Consider the following 23,557-nt stretch of genomic DNA (forward strand, 5'->3'; position numbering starts at 1 on the left):
TCACATCTGCAAAGTAGCTTCACAGCAATATCTAAAGTGGTGTTTGACCAAAAACCTGGGCATCATAATCTTGCCAAGTTGACATATATGCCTAACCATCACAATTATTCCCTACTGCTCCTTTTTAAAATCTACTATTCCAGGAAAGCTTGGCAATATCCCTTTAGACAATCCGCAACACTTTTTTCCTTTATGTTATGGCTCTGTCATTTATCTAGATTCCTAGGTTGGCAACTCCTTTCCAAGTGAAGATTCTATTCCTGTTGCTGTGTTCCTACTGTTTCCTACTGATTGTGGCGGTTACTTGTGTACCTTACAGCATAAAGTCATCCAGGTGGTGTCATTGTAGCATGTACTGAAGATCTAGTCCACTATCAAACTCGCTATGTGGAAGTGGGAAAGAATGCTGTATTAGTCAGGGTTCCCTAGAGAGATAGAACTAATAGGATAGATGTATATATGAAATGGAGCTTATTAAGGAGTATTGACTCACATGATCACAAGGCAAAGTCCCACAATAAGTCATCTGCAAGCTGAGGAACAAGGAAGCCATTTCGAGTCCCAAAACCAAAAGTAGGGAAGCTGACAGTGCAGCCTTCAGTCTATAGCAGAAGGCCTGAAAGCCCCCGGCAAATCTACTTGTGTAATCCGAAGAATCCAAACGCTGAAGATCTTGGAGTCTGATGTTCGAGGGCAGGAAACATCTAGCATGGGAGAAAAATGAAAGCCAGAAGACTCAACAAGTCAGCTTCTCCCATCTTCTTCTGCCTGCTTTATTCTAGCTGCACTGACAGTTGTGCCCACCCACACTGAGGGGGATCTGCCTCTCCCAGTCCACTGACTCAAATGTTAACTTCCTTTAGCAACACCCTCACAGACACACCCAGGAACAATACTTTGTATCTTTCAATCCAGTTAAATTCACACTTAGTATTAACCATCACAAGTCCACCCCTTGTCAACTTGAGCCCATACACTTCTCCTGAAATCATACATAATCTCCAAATAAAGAAAATAATAGGCCGGGGGTTCGGGCTCACGCCTGTAATCCTAACACTTTGGGAGGCCGAGGTGAGCGGATCACCTGAGATCAGGAGTTCGAGACCAGCCTGGCCAACATGGCGAAACCCCGTTCCTACCAAAAATACAAAAATTAGCTGGGCATGGTGGCAGGTGCCTGTAATCCCAGCTACTCAGGAGGCTGAGGCAGGAGGATTGCTTGAACTCAGGAGGGGGAGGTTGCAGTGAGCTGAGATCGCACCACTGCACTCCAGTCTGGGCGAAAAGAGTGAAACTCTGTCTCGAAAAAAAAAAATAATAATAAGGTCATAATTATGCCTAATATAATTCAGTTATCCCTTGTACAACTGGAAGCACACTAATCCTTAACCTAAATGCTATTATGTAAAGTTAGCAACACTTAAATGCTGATATAAAGTCAATAAATCTTATGTCACATGATAAATGAAAAAGAAAGAAAATTAAATGAAGATATTTTCTTATTACAAGTATATTCATGCACAAACATATTCCTAACAAAATCAGGAAAAAATATTCATGACAATTATAGTCCTCATTTCTGTAGCTGGTCACGTGGTCGTAGTTGTTATTAATGACTACCTTCTTTTGCTACCCATTCTGTATTCCCTTTGCCTTCTTCAAGTACCTCAGGATGTCATGGTTTTTCTCCTGGTGGAGTGACCCAAACCTTCATTCCTGAAGGGTCTGGGCCATCTGTAGTCCTGCCTGGATCGGGCTGTTGTAGTTTCCCATTGACCTTAATCACAAGGCATGATAATACTAAGAGACACTCTAAGGGATCGCCTGTGTTCCACTCATACTCCTCCTCACCTCCATTATGGAGTAGTAAACTGATTTCATCTTGATAGTTGAGGTCAATCACCCCAGCAAACACTGTAACTCCCTTCTTAACGTGTTGACTTAAAGGTAAGAGGAGCCCAAAGTGTCCAGGTGGCAATCATAACTTCCAGTTTAATTTCATCATTGTTGTATCTCCTGGTGGCAGCACTCCTCCCTCTGAAACTAAGACCTCTAGACCAGCAGAATGTAATGTCACAGGAACAGGAAGCAAAAATTTTGCCAATGGATCACTAGGGATGATGGCGAGTGGTGCCACTTCTACTTTCACCCCTTGATTCCTGGACCCCTGAATCCCGGTTATGGGAGAAAGGGTACCGTATATTAGATGCTGATTCAGAGCATACGCAGCCTTCTGGAGAACTTTGCCCCAGCCCTGCAAAGTATTGTCACCTAGTTAGCATTGTAATTGTGACTTCAAAAGGCCATTCTACCATTCTATCAATCCATCTGCTTCCAGATGATGGGGAACATGGTAAGACCAGTGAATTCCATGAGCATGAGTCTACTGTCACACTTCCTTAGCTGTAAAGTGAGTGCCTTGGTCAGAGGCAATGCTGTGTGGTATACCATGACAGTAGATAAGGTATTCCACGAGTCCATGGATGAGAGTCTTGGCAGAAGCACTGCCTGCAGGATAAGCAAACCCCTATCTAAAGTAAGTGCCTATTCCAGCGAGGACAAACTCTGCCCTTCCCATGATAGAGGAAGTCCAATATAATCAATCTGCCACCAAGCAGTGGGCTGATCACCCCGAGGGCTCAGTGTTGGTCTGTGTTGCTGGCAAATTGAGCACTCAGCAGTGGCCACAGCCAGGTCAACCTTGGTGAATGTAAGTCCATGTTGCTGAGATCATGCATAACCTCCATCCCGCCCACCATAGCCACTTCGTTCATGCGCCCATTGGGTGGTGACAGGAGTGACTGGGGTAAGGAGCTGAGTGGTGTCCACAGAATGAGTTATTCTATCCACTTGATTATTAAAATCCTCCTCTACTGAAGTCACCTTTTGGTGAACACTCACATGGGATAGAAATATCTTCACAGTTTTTGCCCACTCAGAGAGGTCCATCCACATACCTCTTCCCTAGATTTCCTTGTCACCAATTTTTCAATCATGCTTCTTCCAAGTCCTTGACCATTCAGCCAAACCACTCACTGCAGCCCAGAATCAGTATATAATCACGCATCTGACCATTTCTCCTTCCAAGCAAAGTGCACTACCAGGTTCTCTGCTCGAAGTTCTGCCCACTCAGAAGATCTCCCTTCACCGCTGTCCTTCAGGGATGTCCTAGAAAGGGACTGTAGTGCTGCAGCTGTCCACTTTTGAGTGGTGTTGGCATATTGTACAGAACCACCTGTGAACCAGGCCCTAGTCTTTTCTTCCTCTGTCAACTGTTAATAAGGAACTCCCCATGAGGCCAACTCTGCAGGGTGGCAGGAGTAGAGACCATGGGCATTTGAGCCACTTCCTCATGTAACTTACTTGGGCCTTCAGGATCTGCTCAAACTTGATCACGTATATACCATTTCTATTTGACGATGGAAGGCTGCTGCTCATGACAGCAGGGTGCTTTCTGACCCAGTTCATGACAGACAGCTCAGGTCACATGGTGACTTAATGACCCATAGTCAAATGTTCAGTTTCCACCAAAGCCCAGTAACAGACCAAGAGCTGTCTCTCAAAAGGAGAGTCGTTATCTGCAGAAGATGGCAGAGCCTTGCTTCAAAATCCTGGAGGCCTCTGGTATGATTCACCTATGCGGGCCTGTCAAAGTTTCCAAGCAGCTTCCCTATCTAGCAGTGACACCTCAAGCACCATTGGATCTGCTGGGTCATATGGCCCAAGTGGCAGAGCAGCTTGCACAGCAGCCTGGACCTGTTGTGGAGCTTTCCCCTGTTCTGGATCCCACTCAAAACCAGCAGCCTGTTGGATCACTTGATAAATGGGCCAGAGTAACACACCCAAATGAGGAATGAGTTGCCTCCAAAATCCAAACAGGCCCACTAGGCATTGTGACTCTTTCTTGGTTGTAGGAGGGGCCAAATGCAGCAACTTATCCTTCAGCTTAGGAGGAATATCTTGACAGGCCCCACATCACTGGACCCCTAGAGATTTCTCTGAGGTAAAACTTCCCTGAATTTTAGTCAGATTTATTTCCCATCCCTTGGTATGCAAATGTCTCACCATAAGTTCCATGTGTTTGCTACTCCTCGCTCACCAGATCCAATCAGCGTAATGGATTATTATCCATTATGACCGGTGTGATATCTTGTGAAAGGCAAAAGCAATCAAGACCTCTGTCAACAAGATTGTGACACAAAGCCAGAGAGTTTACACACCCCTGTGGTAGGACAGTGAAAGTATATTACTGGCCTTCCTAGCTGAAGGCAAATTGCTTCTGGTGGGCCTTATGGACAGGAATAGAGAAAAAGGCATTTTCCAGGTTGATGCCCGCATATCTGGTACCAGCAGATAGGTTATACTCTGGACTGAGGTCAAGTGAAAGAGATGGAGCGCTCTTGTTCTTCCGGGTTCTACTACAGTGCTTCCAGCAAGTATTTTGTCCTCTGGCTGCCCTTTCGTTGATATAGTAGAAAGAGCCTAATCTATATTTTCAATAGTAAAGACCTGCCAGGATTTGCTAAATTAGCAACCTTGGTTGAGTAACTTAAAATTTCTGAGATGCAATTTCTCCATTTGTCAGTTGCGAAGAATGATACCTAGCACTGCTGTTTGGATTAAATGGTTATTACATAGGTTTAAATTGAGACAAACTCACCTCACGAAGCTGCTATAGTCATCATTGCATTTCCGACTCTCCCAAGGAGCCTCAAACCAGATCCTGGCAATCCAAGCAGTGAGTCTAGTGAGGGCAAATGAACTACCCGGGGTTCAAAATCGTCTCTCTTACACAGAGCGTGGCTTCAGACAATGCTGAATATGTTTGTCTTCTTTACAGTAATGTTTAAATTAACTCTATGGTAAACTGAAGTTGGCTCTTTTTCTACACCATTAGTCTTCATTTAATCTATTCCTAATCTTGATTATGACTTTTGCTAAAAAAAGATTTTCAGTCAATGTCTGGCACATTTGCCACTGCTCCTTCTCCCTTACAAATACTAGAGAGGGCTCAGTGATTATTGAACCCTTTAAGGTAGATTCAAGAAAAGGGGCACAGACTCAGAATCCTTCACTACATGACAATTCAGGCAGCCACACTCACACCATCAGCATCATCATTTTAAATATGTCACATGGATCAATCTCAGAGTGGAATGTAAAATGTTCAGGCAGACTGTGCTATCTCCCTTATAGAGCAGTACTGAGTGTGCACACAACGTGCTGAATAGTTACACAGTACTTAGAATCATGGTGAAGTCCTCCAAAGATAGTTCTTAACAACCAAATTGGAAATCTTAGGAGTATGATGATAAAAGGCCCTAAACTATGAGAAAAAAAGACTCATGAAAATGTTTTGGAACAAACTTGTTTCAACATAGATATTAATATAACACATGTAATTAAAGCATATATCTCATCAAGAATCCAGAACAACTATAGGCTGCTTTGTAATCTCCAGCCCTGCTATGTAAATGTAGACTTGCTTCCTACAGAGCATAAGGCAGATGTCACTTAAGGGCAGGTCCATTTACCTGCATATGAAGGTGAAATTTTATATAAGTTAATTCCTGGAAACAACATAGTATGAAATCATTGTTAAATCTTGATTATTTACATAGAAGTGCAGAGCGGGTGTGTGTGATTCAGAGAATTCAGGACACAATTCCTTTGGTTGTAGGGGTATTTTCCAGAGAATTCACTGATGAGCATAATTGGAGGCAATTCTGATTGCATGAACATCACAGTAATTTATATGTTAAATATGGTGGAGGGTCATTTTGTAAGGTTTAAATGAACAAAGCAAATCACTTGGGGTTAAAAGACATCAAGTTCTGACATATTTTCTATTAAAAACAAATATCATGGATCTCTTGAACTTATTCCTCCTGCTTAACTGCAATTTTCTGTCCTTTAACCAATATCTCCCTTCTCCACCCACCCCCATGCCCCTTCCCTCCCAGTCTTTGGTAACACCATTCTATTGTATGGCATGGTGACTACTGTTAATGATGATACACTGTATTCTTAAATATCCTTACAGCCTGGATGTTAACAGTTATCACCAAAAAGTTGATAACTATGAGAGGTAATGCAAATGTTAATTAGCTACCTGTAACCATTCCACAATGTGTATCTACTTCAAACCATCATGTTGTAAGTGATAAATATATACAATTTATGTGTCAATTTAAATAAATAAATAGATAAATTTGGGAAAAGTAAATAATATGGTTCTTTACATTTATTTTGTTCTAGATTTATAGTAACTTTTAATCTGTAACTTGTTACCTTTCATCAGTCTCAGAAAATTCTTAATGGATATATCTGAAAATATTATGTCTATCCCTTTTTTTGGTACAGTAGGCTTTTTTTTTTTTTTAAATAGGGTCTTGCACTGTTGCCAGGCTGGAGTATAGTGGCATGATCATGGTTCCCTGCAGCCTCAACCTCCCAGACTCAAGCAATCCTCCCACCTCAGTCTCCCAAGTATCTGGGACCACAGGTGCACACAACCATGCCCAGATAATTTTTTTACTTTTCTGTAAAGACTAGGTCTCAGTATGCTGCCAGGCTGGTGTTGAACTACTGGGCTCAAGTGATCCTCCTTCCTCAGTCCCACAAAGTGCTGGGATTACAGACATAAGCTACTGCACCTGGCGTCTGTCCCACTTTCTATCTCTGTTAGAGTACGTGGAGACATAGATGTGAGCAGGAAAGGCAGCCCTGGAAACGTTGTCACACTAACAATCAGAGAAAAACAATAGTCACATCTTTAGCTGGGTGTGGTGGTGGGCGCCTGTAATTTCAGCTACTCAGGAGGCTGAGGCAGGAGAATCAGTTGAACTCAGGAGGCGGAGGTTGCAGTGAGCTGAAATCACGCCACTGCATTCCAGTCTAAGCAATAGAGCAAGACTCTGTCTAAAAAAACAAAACAAAACAAAACAAACAAACAAACAAAACCAAAGAACAAAACAAACAAAAAAAATAGCCACATCTGGAATTACAATTAGGCTTCTGTGGCCCTAATTGGGAGTTATCTGACCCTAACAGAAGAAAGCTTCAGTAGGGACTTTCCCCACTAGTGAGCATGCACACTTTTGATTTGACTTGCACTAAAGCTAACTTATTGCTTATTATAGTAGTTAAAAAAAAACACACCTCTGGGTGGATATTTGATGCTAATGAGACATACAATGTATGTACTAGCATGTACAGCCACAAGGCATTCATACCCAGTGGACTATCCAAAACATGCCTGTAAGTAACATCTCTTCACATCCCTTTCATAAATAATCATGTAAGACCTCCATAAACGGGGTTCCTCACTGTCAGCCCAGTCTGTCTGTTTTTCAGAGCAGCCCACTCTGACTCAGCTTTGAGTGTACTGTCACTTTAACAAAACTCTGCTCCTGCTTCAATGTGTCTGTGTGTTACTTGGCTAAATTCTTCCCTCTGAGAAGACAAGAACTGAGGACCCTACACTTCCCAGTATCATCTCCACTTATTTTGGGGCTTCAATTATATATAATATTCATTCATATGCTAAACCTTGGCTCCATGTCTCTTTCATATTTTACACCTTTGTTTCGCTTTCACTCCACCTTTACTGCCAGTGCTTCAGTTGCCATAATTTTCTTACAACCTGCTCCCGGTTCATTAATCCTCTCCAACTCTACCTAATCTGCCCATAATTCTATCTATGGCATTTATCAAGTTAAGAATTGTATCTATAAAGGTAAAAATTATATTTCAGCTTTAGAATTTTACTTCTATTTTGAAATATATATTCTGCTAAATTTCTCAGTTTTATATTTATTTCCTCACATCTACTATCACAGTTTTTGAAGTTTATGTCTAATAACTTTGATATAAAAAACTATGATTATATTAATAGTTTCTCCATCTTCTTGTTCTTCTTCTTCTCCTTCTCCCTGTTCTTCTTCATTTTCAAGCAGTTGGTCTTTTTTTTTTTTTAATATTCCTGTTGACCGAACTGAAAGAGATACTTTGTATTAAAAAAAAGGTGGAGATATAATTGAGGCTGTAGTAATACTTTACTTTCCCAGAGAGGATTAACTTTAATCCAATAAAGTATGGAACTGATTTCAGGCTACCTTGTGGTCTTTTTATGAGGTAAATTTATGGCTCTAGATTATCATCCCTCAGAAACAACTGGAAATCTGTTTTTTTTGTTTTTGTTTTAGTTTTTGTTTTGAGATGGAGTCTTGCTCAGTCGCCCAGGCTGGAGTGCAGTGGCATGATCTTGGCTCACTGCAACCTCTGCCTCCTGGGTTCACGCCATTCTCCTATCTCAGCCTCCAGAGTAGCTGGGACTACAGGTGCCCACCACCACATCCGCCTAATTTTTTTGTATTTTTAATAGAGATGGGGTTTCACTGTGTTAGCCAGGATGGTCTTGATCTCCTGACCTCATGATCCACCCACCTCGGCCTCCCAAAATGCTGGGATTACAGGTGTGAGCCACCACACCTGGCCACAAATCTGATTTTTTAAAAAACCCAGGGCCCTGCCTCCTTGAAGGATGTAGTTGAATTAGTCTAATTAAGCTCCTTGCAGGTTTTTGGTCTCTTGACAACTGCTTATGCTAGAAGCTGATGCTGACAATACACACTTGGACTGAGTTGATTTAAGCCTGGGTTTTAAGCTTTCATTAACATAGTAAAAGCCAGTCTAACTTTCCTGGAAGTGAAAATCAAAGTATGATCCTCAAGAGAGAATTTTTCAGTTGGCATACAAACTTATTAATAATTAATTGGCTTGGAATTTTTATAATTTGCTTAGGGTGCTTAAAGGGCCTGATTATGAGAAACTATAACCTCAAATTATTCACTGCATAATGGTAATGCATATTGGAGATAGCATTTTAGAGAGAAAAAGGTTCATGTGATCCTCTCTAATGTGATTATTATACGAATATTCTAATAATCCTGCACCGTCCCTTCGAATGCAAGTGTGGAGGTCGGAGGATGGGGAGAGTAGAGGAGACAGGGTGCTAGAGAATGAGGAGATTGAGCCTCCGATTAAACAAACTGAATCAAAACATAGCACACACATCCAGCACAATTTGAAAATCTTTTCAAGGCATATGCCTTATTGGTTTCTTTGCATTCCCTTGACAAAGAAAGCAGATCATGTGAACTAGTTGGGTATTTCCAGTGCAATGTAAGGAAAATGAAGAAACCACAGTGAGAAAAGCAGGAGACAGAGAACTCTCCTAGGCAGATGGGCAGGGTCCTCCGAGAACTTCTGACCACCCAGGTCATTGTGCACAGGGTGCTTGCCTAAACATGCTCACAGTAAAAAACTTCCGTCCCTTAACACATGCCCAGTAAGGGAACTAAATCCATGTAGAGTGGCTCAGACTAAGGGCCCACATATGCGCTGGAAGAGCTGGATGTGCAAGGGAGGAGCCTGTTCTCTTCAGCTCGTGTGTGGAAGTCCCGGTACTCCACTGTGAGGGAGAGAATCCCTGTCTTTGCTGAGTGCTTTCCTTTTGCTTATAAATTCTGCCCTCCTCACCCTTCAATGTGTCTGTGTGCCTAATTTTTCCTGGTCGTGAGACAAGAATCCAGACTTAGCTGAACTAAGAAGCAAAAATCCTACATCAACGGGGCAAGGAAGCAACAACACCTCCAGCAGGAATGCCACCAGAAATACTGCAGTCAGCCTTGCAGAACCTTGGAGTTACTGGGGAAAAGGGTGTAAGGCAGCAGAATCACATTAGACACAGGAAGGGACAGTCAGCATTATCCTGGTGCAGGATTTATTTGTTTCTTACATCTAAATTCTCCCATATAAAACAGCCTCTTTACTCTCCTAAGCAGAAAGAATTTGAAGAGTAAGGGAGGGACAGGCTGAAGCCCCAGTGGTGACAATTCCAGAGAGCAAAACTCTTTAATTGTATGGCCATGACTTTAAAAAGTGGGGGTATTTTATAAAACTTATTACCAGATAATGCTTCTGAAATCTACTCTCTGAAAATCAAGGTTGACTTATTTTAATGTATAAGATTGTTTCAAGTATACTAACAACTTTTTAAAAAATCGTATTTTTCTCACATTTAAAAGTCATTTACTATGCAGTCTATTTTTCTTGTTTTGTGCACATGTGCAGGTGTGTTTTTGTTGATATTTGGTGTGATGGTTAATTTTATGTGTCAGCTAGAGTTATGCCATGGTGTCCAGCTATGTGGTCAAGCATTATTCTGAATGCTTTTCTGATGGTGTTTTGGATTAGTTTAACATTTAAATTGGTGGAAGTTGAGTAAGTAGATTACACTCCATAATGTTCCTGGGTCTCATACAATCATTTGAAAACCTGAATAAAACAAAAGACTGACCTCCCTTGAGCAAGAAGGAATTCTCCAGCAGTTGGCCTTCAGACCTCAACTGCATCATCAGTGCTCCCTGGATCTCCATCCTGCCAACCCCCCATCAGATGTTGGAGTCACAAATCCTCCACAATTTCATAAGCCAGTTTCTTAAAATAAATTGCTGTCTCTGTCTCTGCCTATCTGTCTGTCTCTCACAATGGATACAGCACACATGGATACACACACACACACAGACACTACTAAAAACAATGACAAAATTGCTGTTTCCTTTCATTCTTCCACCCCACTCCCTCTGCAATAATGTTACAGTGGTTAATAAAGTATTTATTGATATTTTCATTTCAAGAGTTAAATATGAGTATATCTTATTTGCTAAATTAAACAATACAATTTTTCTCTCAGCTTTCAAATGAAGCTGTTAGCTTGGTATATTTGTGGGAATATAAAGAATTTATACCACTACCCATTTTCTTTATGTCATTCTTTGCCAAATGTTATTAGTTGTATCACTTCTTTTTGTCAGGATTATAAAATATTTCCAATCTGTTTTTCACCTTAATCTTCACATTTATTTTCGCCTTAATTCAATAGCTAATTCACCACCATTTTTTTTGTGGATAAGTCATTTCCTTTTTGTTTTCATTAATTAATTTTTAAATAGCTTTACTGAACTATAACTAGCAAACAATAAACTCCATATATTTAAAATTGTAATTTGATAAGTTATTTTTCAAAGGTGTCTATTTTATTTTTCATGTGCCTGGTAGTTGTCTATTCTATTAAAATCTTTACCTAGCCTAAGAACACATATATTTTCTCCTATATTTTCTTCTAGGAGATTTATAATTTTAGCTATTAATCTAGGTGTACAATCCTTTCTGAGTTAAATATTTTTATTTGACAATATTTAATTTTAAAATATTTAATGTAAATATTTACATGAAATTAACTATATACTTTCCTTATTCATTTTTCAAAAACAGTACAGAATTTTATCCATTTACCTTCCTCTAATGTTAATGTCTTACATAGCATGTTGGTTAATTGTAGACGTCAGTTTGGCTAGCTCAAGGGTTATCTCGTAGCTTGTAAAGCATTATCACTGGATGTGTCTGTGAAGGTGTTTCTGGAAGAGAAATCAGTGGACTAAAGAAGATCCACCCTCACCAATGTGGGCAGGCACAATACAATCAGCTGAGGTCCCAGATTTTAAAAAAAAGGCAGGAAAAAAAGGCAAATTATCTTTGTCTTTTCTCTAGGTGCCCCCGTCTCCTGCCCTTTCACATCAGAACTCCACATTCTCTGGCCTGTGGACTCTGGAACTTGCGCTGGTGGGCCCCCAGTTTCTCAGGTCTTCAGCCTCAGCTGAGAGTTACACCATTGTCTCCCCTGGCTCTGAGACTTTCAGACTTAGACTAAGCCACATTATCAGCTTCCCTGGGTCTCCAGTTTGCAGACTGCCCATTGTGGGACTTCTCAGCCTCAATAATCATGTAAGCCAATTACCCTAATAAATTCCTTCTTATATATCTATGTCTATGTCTAAACCTATATCCATATCCATATCCATATCTATCTCATTGGTTCTTTTTCTTTGAAGAAACCTGACTAATACACGTAGCCATAGCACAGTTTAAAAAGCTAAGAAATTAACTTGGGTGCAATGCTATAAGTTAAGCTACATATGTGGATTTCACCAACATTTTAAATCATGTAATTTTAAAATATTCTAATAAAATTATTTAAGTGTGGTAAAAACAAATAACATAAAATTTACCAGCTTAGCAATTTTTAACTTGATCGTTCAATGTTGTTAAGAATATTCCCATTGTTGTGCAACCAATTTCCGAAAACCTTTTCATCTTGTGAAACTAAACCTATACTCATTAAGGAACATCCCACTTCCCCTCTACCACATTCCCGGCGACAACCATTCTACTTTCTGTTTATATGACTGACTACTCTACATAACTCATATAATAGAATCATACAGTTTCTGTCTTTTTGTGATGAGATTATTTCACTTAGCATAATGTCCTCAACGTTCACCCATGTTGTAGTATATGTCAGAATTTCCATCCATTTAATGGCTGAATAATATTTCATTGTGTTTATTCATTTTGTTTATTCATTCCTCCATAGATGGACATTTGGGTTGTTTTTACCTATTGGCTACTGTGAATAATACTGCAATTAACTTGGGTATGAAATATCTCTTCAAGATTCTGCTTTCAATTATTTTGGATATTCACTAAGAATTTGGATTGCTAGATAACATAGTAATTACGAAAAGATTTTTTTTTGAGGAAGAAACCACACTGTTTTCAATTGCAACTTACTTTACATTCTGACTAACAGTACACAAGGATTCCAGTTCCTCTATATCCTCATTAACCATTTTTAAACTAGTAACAATACTAGTAGGTATGAGGTAATATCTCATTGTGGTTTTGATTTGCATTTCATTCGTGATTTTGAGTATTTTTTCATATACTTGTTAGTCATTAGAAATCATTTTTGGATAAATGTCTATTCAAGTTCTTTGTCCACTTTCTTAATTTACTTCATTGGTTGTTTTGTGTTGTTTATTTGTAAATCTTTGTCTATTTCGGATATTAATCATTATCACATTTGTGAAGTACAAATATTTACTCCCATTTTGAAGACTTTTTGCTTTGTTGATTGTATCCTTTGTTGTGCAGAAGTTTTAAGTTTGACTTAGTCCCATTTCTCTATTTTTGCTTTTGTTACCTGTATTTTTGGTGTCAATAGTTAAGAAACTATCCTCAAATCCAGAGTCATGAAGCTTTGTCCCTGGTGTTTTCTTCTAGGTGTTTTATGATTTAATCTTTGATTCATTTTGAGTTATTTTTTTGTATGTGACATAAGGTAAGGGCCAACCATTCTTTTGCTTGTTTTCCCATTATGATTATTCAGTTATCACATTACAATTTCTTGAAGAGTCTGTCCTTTTGCCATTCGTTGTCCCAGAATCCTTGTCAAATATCATTTTCCCATATATAAGAGGGTTTATTTGGGGACTTCTATTCCACTCGCCTAGATGTCTGCTTTATATCAATATCATGCTGTTTTGATAACTTTAGCTTTGTGCTTTTTGATTTTTAAATAAATTTTATTTTATTTTAGTAGGCAAATAATTGTATATATTTGTGGAGTACGGTGTGACATTTCCATACATTTATACATGGTGGAATGATCAAATCAGGCAAATTAACATATCCATCGCCTCACATACTTATCATTTATTTGTGGTGGAACATTTAAGTTCCACTCTTTTAGCAAGTTTGAAATATATAACACATTATTATTGACTATAGTAACCATGATGCTCAATAACTCATTAGAACTTACACCTCCTATCTAGCAGAAACTTTGTATCCCAACAATCATTTTCCTTTCTCACCCACCATGCCCCACCACAGTCTCTGTTAACAACTCCACTCTATATGAGTTTAATGTTTCCAGAGTTCTTGTGTGAGTAAAGAAGGTGAATCTGTGAATTGAGAAAAACAATATAGTGGCATTAATGAGCAGTTTGTCATTGTTGGCATTTGGGGCTGGTACTACTGGTTACTCTCAGAGGAACTACAGAGAATGGAGGGATGGGTTAGCCAACATGTGTACCCATCAATTCCAGCCTGCTAATTGCTTGAAGGTTGCTCCTATGGGTGTTAATTACCCGCAACTCAGGGCTTTCAAAGGAAAAATCTGTGCAAGATCCCAAGGCAACCTCCCAAGCCCTCTGGAAGAGAAGCAGAAATATGCAGGTGATAAATTTATTCTGCTAGAAACTGAAGTGCTGAGAATAGGCTACTTTTTGCAGAAAACTCAGATGTGGGCCAGGTATACATGTGGTTGTGTGTCAATCGTGTGTGCTACCATACACTTCTGTCCCACTCAGGATTACTCATGCCCACTGTGAATCTACTTTGTTACTACACCTCAAGTTGGTAGCCAACTGTCATCTCTGAAAGTAAGTGTTTAAAATTGGAGAATATGCAAGACATGCCATAGTTCTACTGCTGCAATTGGTCCTCTGGCTACAGCTTATTTCCATCATTTCTCTTCTACTAATATAACACGCACCGTAGATTCCTACTTTTTAGCCAGTTTTTCCACTCATTTAGTTTTATTGTCCAGTTCAAACACACTTTCTTGAGGAATCTGAGTATCTCATTAACCTGACTTCATCAAGTTCCTGTTGCTCTAAATTCCATTTTACTATTCTCACCAATCATGGGACCAGTAAAAGTTACCCAGCTGAATCCCTGGGTTCCATACAAACTCATCCAGGCCCCCATATGTAGCAGTCATCTTAAGTCCTCTGATTATTCCCACTAGGATATAATTTTTTTTTTTTTTTTTGGCTTGGTGGTTTACCAACAAGACCAGGTGTTCACTGTGGTTTTAGAGCCAGTGGAGCACTTACTATATACTCTTGGAAAAACACCCTCCCTCAACACAGGCACATCTAATCATACTCAGCCTAAAAGTGTGGAGGGATAAGAGAAATTCCCCACATGGGTCACTTGGAGTGAAAGTGGAAGGAGTAAATTCTCTTTCCACCTTCTTGGTTCCCAACCAAGAAGATCCGTGAATACTCAAACACATATAATGGACTTATGTTCAACATATATACTGCATCCTGAAAGAGCACTACATTCCACAAGAAGACATACTTGGCCAGGTGCTCAAGGTGGCTCACGTGTAATCCCAGCACTTTAGGAGGCCAAGGTGGGCGACTCATGAGGTCAGGAGATCGAGACCATCCTGGATAACACAGTGAAACCCCATCTCTACTAAAAATACAAAAAATTAGCTGGGCATGGTGGCACGTGCCTATAGTCCCAGCTACTCGGGAGGCTGAGGCAAGAGAATCGTTTGAACCAGGGAGGCAGAGGTTGCAGTGAGCTGAGATTGTGTCACTGCACTCCAGCCTGGGCAACAGAGCAAGACTCCATCTCAAAAAAATGAAATAAAAAATAAAATAAAATAAAATAAAACAAAAATAAGACATCCTCAAGAAGACACCCTCACTAAGACTTGACTACATTTCCACATTTAACCCTGACAGCTGTTTCTGGAGGATGAAAGGAGATTCTATCATCATAGTTCCATTGTTCATACCTATGTCACCATAAAATGAGTCCCTCATTCAAAGATAATGTTATTTGTGATTTAATGTCAGTAAGGAAGAATGTTTGCAGCTCTTTTAACACTGGTAGAGGTACTACTGACAATAGATAGAATCCCTTATTCAGATTAAGAATCATTTGTATTAGGGGCAAAATATTGCCCTCCCCATGACTGAAGAGGTCTGATGTAACCAACAACTCAAGCATTGTTTTTGGTCTCTTTGAAGTAGGGCACCATATATATAGCTCAGCATTCATCTTGATGGTGTGTTGGATGTTCAGAAGAGGCAGTAGCTATGTCAGCCATGTAGAGGAAAAGTCTATGCTGTTAAATTTGCATGTAAACAGAGGCTGGCTCACATCCACTAGGAATATTCTGTGCAATACTTGTTTGTGACTTCTTTGCGCTAATGGTTCACGATGAACGTTGGTGTCAGATACAAAAGACCCTTACACTTCGTGTAAATTCCAGAAGTCCATCCACGTGCCTCTTACTCAGGTAACTTTTTCTCTGATAATTTAATCTTTCTCCTTCCAAGCTTTTCACCAATAACCCAAGCCATTTACGACGTTGAGTCTCTATCTGCACCTCAGACCACTTTGTCATCATATTATATAAAACTCTATGGCAGCTTGAGTGTATTACCCAAGCTATGAACACTGAAAGAATGTATCCTTAACTGCCTTTAGGGTCATCCGTGAACCAAGCCCTAAATAATTAAGAGTCGTGGGATCTTTTCTCAAAGGTATCCAGTTTTCCCTTTATTTGATGTGCTCAGAATCTGAGAGCTGGTTCAGAACAACAAGCAGGCCAAGGATCATATATTCCTTATTAGGGAGACTGAAAACATCACTTCACCTATCAGTTACTGATCTCCTTTGTCATATAAGTCAAGTAATATCCTCATTGACTCACCCATAGGCACTCTATCCTATATTAGCTAAATTCAATGATCCTTGCATTTTAATGTTCCCTGAATCATCTCCTGACCTTGATATCCACCAGTTCCTCACTGTTTTTAGGGATGGGTGACATCTGTTAAAAAGTAGCTTTCTTTGATACTTTGAATAGTCTTATCTCCTCTGCTTCTCTGAACCAAACTTTCTCTGAGAGGGCTTCTGCTGCCATGCCAATCACTCAGGGACTCTCTCAAAATTGGTATGTACGATTTATATGGCTTCTTGTTAAGTGAGCTCTCATCTTAAAAAGTGTGCATGTACAGAGACTTTCTGAGACCTGCCACCTCTGGACTGAGAGGCACTATGTCTCTACTCCCCTTTTGTTTTAATGTTTTATTGATGTTGTTCCAGTGTATTTCCTTCCTCATGGGTGCTGCTTTTTCTTTGTTTGCCCCATTCCTAAGACAGGACCTGGAACTTTGGAGGAAACATCTCATCTCTGTAGTACTGGCACGTTTGCTCCTTCTTTCTCAGATGGACCATCTTAGCAGGCACCATCTTCTTTGGTACTCCCCCTTTCTGAGAGATGTGCCCAATTGCAGCAGGCTTTGAAAGTAATTAAACATATTTTGGAGTCTCTAAATTGTACAGTTCTTTGATTTTTGCTGCAAATGGGGTTTGTGTACCTTTCTCCCTCACTCATTCACCTTGTTGCTGTAGTGATGTCCTGAAGGACAGGAAAAATACTGTTTCACATCACATTGCTTGTATAAGAATATGCAGATTAGGACAATTGAAAAGAGAGAACCAGAACTTCTTGCCTGACTACAAAACTTTAATACAGATATTTCAAAAGTTTCAGTATCTTGAATTTATTATAAGGACATTGCAGCTCATGGAGGAAGGCAACTGACCAGCCTTACAACTAGTTCTAAATGTATTATTTTCAATTTATTTTCTGTTCCCTTTTCCTCTTCTACTACATTATTATGAGAGTTACACACAGAAGTGATTGAAGTTTCACTGGCAGAGTAAATGTAGAAGTTGTTTACTACATCAGGCAAGGAGTTTCTCATTTTCGGAAAAGCTGTACTTTAAGCCAAATCAACCAACACACATGCCACAGAGAGTCCGAATGACAAGTTAGTATCATAATTTATTTTTATTTGAAAGTCAACAAAAATTCCACATACTTAGATGAATTGATAAAATATACTATTAAAAAATTGTGTTAAAAATAAATTAATATTAAACCATAACCAAGCCATGTTTTGGATTTGTGTCCCCATACAAATCTCATGTCAAATTGTAATCCCCAATGTTGGAGGCGGGACCTGGTGGGCATTTATTGGATCATGGGGGCAGAGTCCCCCTTTGGTGCTGTTCTTGTGATAGTGAGTGAGTTTTTATAAGATCTGGTTGTTTAAAAGTATGTGGCACCTCCCCACTCTCTCTGTCTTTCTCCTGCTCAGGCCAAGTAAGAAGTGTCTGCTTCCCTTTTGACTTCCACCATGATTGTAAGTTTCCTGCGACCTCTCCAGCCATGTGTCCTGTGCAGCCTGAGAACCATGAGCCAATGAAACCTCTTTTCCTTATAAATTACCCGGTCTCAGGTATTTATTTATAGCAGTGTGAGAACAGACTAATAAACATCTGAAATCTTTGTTAAGGAGGGCGTGGTTTGACATATGTCTGATATTTGTAATCATATCTGAACTGGAAACAGCTGAATAGTCCAATTAGTGTTTTTAAAAAAGTTACGCTTTGCTTTACTCTGCTTTGTATATTCTCATTCATCATATTAGCTTTCTTTGTCCCTTTGCCTCTGTGATGTTAAACCTCAAAGCTACTATCAATCATATTTTCACCTTTTGCACTTTTCCATTCTTAAGTTTCCAAATGCTATTGGTGTTCATCAGAGCTGAGGTATGAATTGGGTTAAAGAACATTTTACTCCTTCAATATCCATGATCTATTAATTCCTGTCCTCTCTAATCTCTCCACCTCATTTAGAGGATTACAGAGAGTCAATTTGAGCATGACATTGCTTTTTAGTTATTGGATTGGAAATCAGGCTTACATTAAAGAGGCTCTTCTTTCATTTGTGGAAAGGTTAAACTACAATTGATAATTCAAAATCAGGTACGTCTGACACCACTGGATTAGCAAATAAGTAGCTCGAAAGGAAATTGAAACAATATTCAATAGATTGCTTGGATAGGTAGATGTGTGTGGAAAATGGCAAGAAAGAGGAGTAATTTTTTTAATGACTAAAAAGTGCCAAATGCTGAACTACGGAGAAAGAGACAAATAGAAAGACATGGAATAAATGAGTGACAAAAAGAGACAGAGAAAAGAGAGTTGGTGAGGCTGTTCATTTGGCACATGCCCTCAAAATCCATTACCCAATCTTAAAAATTATTTCCAAGAATGATTTTATCATTTCATTATTTTCTCTCCACTTTAGCCGAATCTTCATGAACTTTCTCTTAAATCTATAAGTGCTTGTCCTTTACAAAATTGGCCCCTCCCCACTGGGGGCTTTTCCAAGTTGAAGCTGCAAAGCTAGCTTCAGCTTGTCTTCCTCCAAGAAGCATGGCTCCTTCTCCAGGCCCCTTAAGGGGCGACCTCTGTGAGCCAGGGCAGGGCTCCATACAAGGACTGGCACTGGGAGAAGGGCAAAACTTCATAGGCAACAACATACACTAATCAGGCTGGTATCTTTACTAGAGAAAGCAAAGTATCGTTGCTAGAGAAAGAAGCCTCTTGCAAAATCAAGGCCAGTCTTCTTAAGGATTTCACTAATCTGAAGCAATGAAAAGTAAGGGAGTGGAGCAGAGGTATGGGGTGTCCAAATGGGAAGTTAGGCTAGATGTGGTGGCTCATTCCTATCATCCTGACACTTTGGAAGGCCAAAGTAGGAAGAACACTTGAATCCAAGGGTTTGAGACCAGCCTGGACAAGGTAGTATGACCTCATCTCTGTAAGCAAGTAAACAAACACAAAATCAAATAAGAAAGTTGCTTTCTATTGTGTGGTCCAAGAGGAAAAATCAGGACGAAATAAGTGGAGAAAATAGGAATCACCTAGACATTAGAAAAGGGAGCTAGGGAATGGGTGCGGTTGCAGGGGCTGGGATAACAACAAAGAATAAGAGAAGACACACAGAGGATGCAAAGGATCATGGTGACAACAGACTCGGTCACATCCAGCCACAAGAGGGTGGCTAGGTCTGCTTAGTGATGGAGGAAGGCTCTCAGCATCTACCTCTCCCTCCACCTCAGCATCCCTGCTTGAAGTTAGAGGGCTTAGGATAAGATATTCCAGTTGGACATTTTCTCCTACTGCAATGCTTTGCAAATGCACAATTTGTAGGCAAAGACAGGTTGCAAAATGAGGGTCATTGCAAGGCCATTCTCCCCACAGAAATAAGAAAGCTCACAGGGACTGTCTCTAGAAAGGCCTAAGCTTCTTTTTAGGATAATAAGGTGTTTGGTCTATAGCCATGACTCATATCCCATTTGAGATTCTCTTACTGCCTGGCCTCACAGGGGTAAGACTTTAAAAGAATTTGATAGCTTGAATGCTCAGGTCATCATGACTTATGTATAGCATCTTAAAAAGGCTGAAAGCAAATTTACAAAGTCTGAAAGGTGGTCAGCATTTCAAGCATGCAAAACCTCTATGGCCAGAGCTCTACGGAAAGCATAATATTAACCTGTCTGCGCAATACAAGGAGTCATGAATATTTTACAAACTACTGTAACTGTATAAATAAATGTTCATTGAATTGGATGGGAACAGTGGTAATAAATGTAATGAAGAAGGTAATGTTTACAGAGTACTAAACTTGGTCTCATGAATTAAACAAAACCCCTCTTGCCTAGCAGAGCAAGGCATCAGCATAATCAGAGTAAAAATTGTCAAATAAATTAAACAGAATGCTGGACTCCTTCTGTACACTATTTTCTCTTGTGGAATTAAGGCTACCCATGGGAGCCTTGTTTCCATCTAGGCTTCCTTCACCAGCATTGAGAATTTCTGGCAGGATGGCAGCCAGAAGTTGACATGCTCAGGCCGCCTTCACATAGCTGCTCTCCTCACCCCATCAACATTTGCTGATGAAGCCTAGATAAAGGGCATTTAATAGCAAGTATTCATATGGAAGAAAGGAGTAGGCCATCAAGAATTTATCCATGGACAGTGAGAGGCAGATGGTTCTGGAAGTGAGAGGGTGGCTTGTCCGATGCAGTTGGTGATGAATTGTGTTTGATATTGCACCGCAAACCCATGCATTCTGAGCGTAAGACAGCTCCGTAGCCTCTTCTCATGGTTGTTCTTGAGGATATAATCCCTCGTATCTCATGGAAAGGGAGTGCAGTGAGAGGCCACATATCCTCTCAATACAAGAATGTAACAATGCCCGGGCTCATCCATGAGAGGCGATGTCAATGAACAGAACTGCTTCAGAGACCTACACTGACATCAAAATCTCATCCCTGGATAGATGTTCTTCTGGTGTCTGGCCTTCCCATATTCTTCAGTGAGTGGTGGGAAGAGGAGATTTCTAGACTTTGATTCATTTCCAGTATTTTATTTTTTTCAGAGTGGGTCCAGCCCCCAGAAATGCTCAGTTGCTGTTTTCAGATGTCTTAGGGAATGGATTGAAGAGCATTCTGAACTTACACTGAGCGCAGGCTAAAACAGAAGGATGACTGCTATGTCTTTACTGCTTTCGGGCTGGTAGGATGGAAGAAGCACAGCTCAGGAAACCAAGGAAATGTGGGTCTGGGTCCTAATTCAGTGCCCAATTTTAGTTATGTAATTTGGGGCTAACTATTTTATCGCATGGCATCAGTTTACTTACTGGCAAAGTATATAATTATTCATATCATTATTAATATTGTTAGAATTTTAGAGACAGAAGTAATGCATCTGGTGAGTCTCTACCTTCTAGATAACAAGCAATAAGCCTACCATCCCATATCACTTTTCCCTTCACCCTTCCCTTTTCTCACCCTCCTTACTTTGTGACCACTAATAGATCTAACACAAGACAGAGAGACCCTAGGTGAGGAAAAACATGTGGCCAGAGTGCAGATCATCGCGTGCCTGAATACTGTTTTCTAAGAATAAGCAGGACGTATTGTAATCTAATAAGATCTAACATACCTAGAAATCCAAACTTTCTTCGACTTTCTGTTTTTTTTCTCTCAACAAGTCTTCATTTCAATATATTCTTCAACACATTCCTTATCAAACTTTTCCCATTCTCAGGACACAAGTGTTTTTGAGAGAAAATTCTTTATTTTTAGTCAAATAACCACAATGCTCAACAGTATGGTGTTTTTTCAAGTTCTATTGATTCTAAAGAAGTTACAAGAATAACCTGGATTATGTCATGTGTAGTATAACAATCCCCTTGAAATGTCTACATCCTCATCCCCAGAACCTGGGACTATGTTGGCTTACGTGGCAAAGGCGAACTAAGGTTGCAGACAGAACTGAGATTTCTAATCACATGACCTTAAGACAGGAAGATTATCCTTGCCTCTCCAGGTGGGCTTAATGTACTCACAGGAGTCCTTAAAAGTGGAAGAGAGATTCTGAAGAGAATCTCCAGGAGAGAAGGCCACCTCTGGAAGCTGCAAAAAGCCAAGAGGCAGATTCTCAGCTAGAGCCTTCAGAAAGAAATGTACACTTTGCACACCTGGATCTTTACCCACTCAGATCCATGTCAGAATCTCAATCTACAGAACTGTAAGAAAATGAATTTGTGTTGTTTCAAGCCACTATGTTTGTGGTAATTTGCAGTAGAAAACTTACACAGAAAACAATGTATGAGCAGGAGGAACAGAAAACTTAAAACTACTATAATGATTTCACGAAATGACATTATTGACTGAGAAATCCTAGTACTTGAGAAAACTATTGATTTTGTGTTGTGCATGCCAACTCAGGTGCTGAGTTGGTTGACTGACAGAAGATCTCCATTGACATCACAATTATTTCTTTCTTTGTCAATAGGCAACCTGTGCACTCTTTCATGACACATTTCCAACATACAATGAGAAAAATCTTTGCATAGTTGTGATCAGAATGAATTACTATTAGGACTAATATGACATACATAGAATTATAAAATAGTTATAATTTTTATTTATATTAAGATGTTTACATTTATATAAGTATATATATAATATAATAATGCATATTTTATATGATGTTATTCATATTTAAAAGTAGCATAAAATATATAACCATAATTATTTTATATCATAACCAAAAATATTTGTGGACAGCACGTACTCAGTCTAGGAGGCAAATAAAACTACATCACAGGCAAGTAAACATCCATTATAAGGTAAAAATGAGGCTTACAGTAGAATAACAAATTTCTTTTTGCTGGATATATTTCCAGAGTATTTTAGGCTAAAAAAAGAGCATCTTGGCCAGGCACGGTGGCTCATGCCTGTAATCCCAGCACTTTGAGAGGCTGAGGCAGGTGGATCACGAGGTCAGGAGATGGAGAACATCCTGGTCAATGTGGTGAAACCCCGTCTCTACTAAAAATACAAAAATTAGCTGGGTGTGGTGGTGTGTGCCTGTAATCCCAGCTACTTGGGAGGCAGAGGCAAGAGAATTGCTTGAACCAGGGAGTCAGAGATTGCAGTGAGCCGAGATCATGCCACTGCATTCCAGCCTGGCAACAGAGTGAGATTCCATCTCAAAAAAAAAAAAAAAAAAAAGAAAAGAAAGAAAGAAAAAAGAAAAGAAAAAGAAAAAGAAAAAAAGAAAGAACATCTTCATACTTTAAGATACTTTTAGAGAGCATGATTAAAAAACTTTAGTTGAACAATTCTTTGTGGCAGCACATTGCCACAAATTGAAGATTATTAGGTAAATTGTTTTAACTTTTCATTTATGGACTACCACAAATCTCTATACATTTCCCTTTTTAATCTGAGAGCTTGGATTAATTAGATAAACCTATGAAAACAGAATACATAAAAAGCTTCGATTTCATGATGTGAGTCCAAAATAATAAACCTTCCTAATGTCATCTAAGTTTTCAATCCAAGGTAAAGAGAAGAATTCAGATTTATTTCTGGAAGACATTGCAGTAAGAGTAAAGCCAAGAGTC

The sequence above is a fragment of the Macaca mulatta genome, chromosome 3 (genome assembly GCF_049350105.2).
Source record: "Macaca mulatta isolate MMU2019108-1 chromosome 3, T2T-MMU8v2.0, whole genome shotgun sequence".
NCBI classification, from domain to species: domain Eukaryota; kingdom Metazoa; phylum Chordata; class Mammalia; order Primates; family Cercopithecidae; genus Macaca; species Macaca mulatta.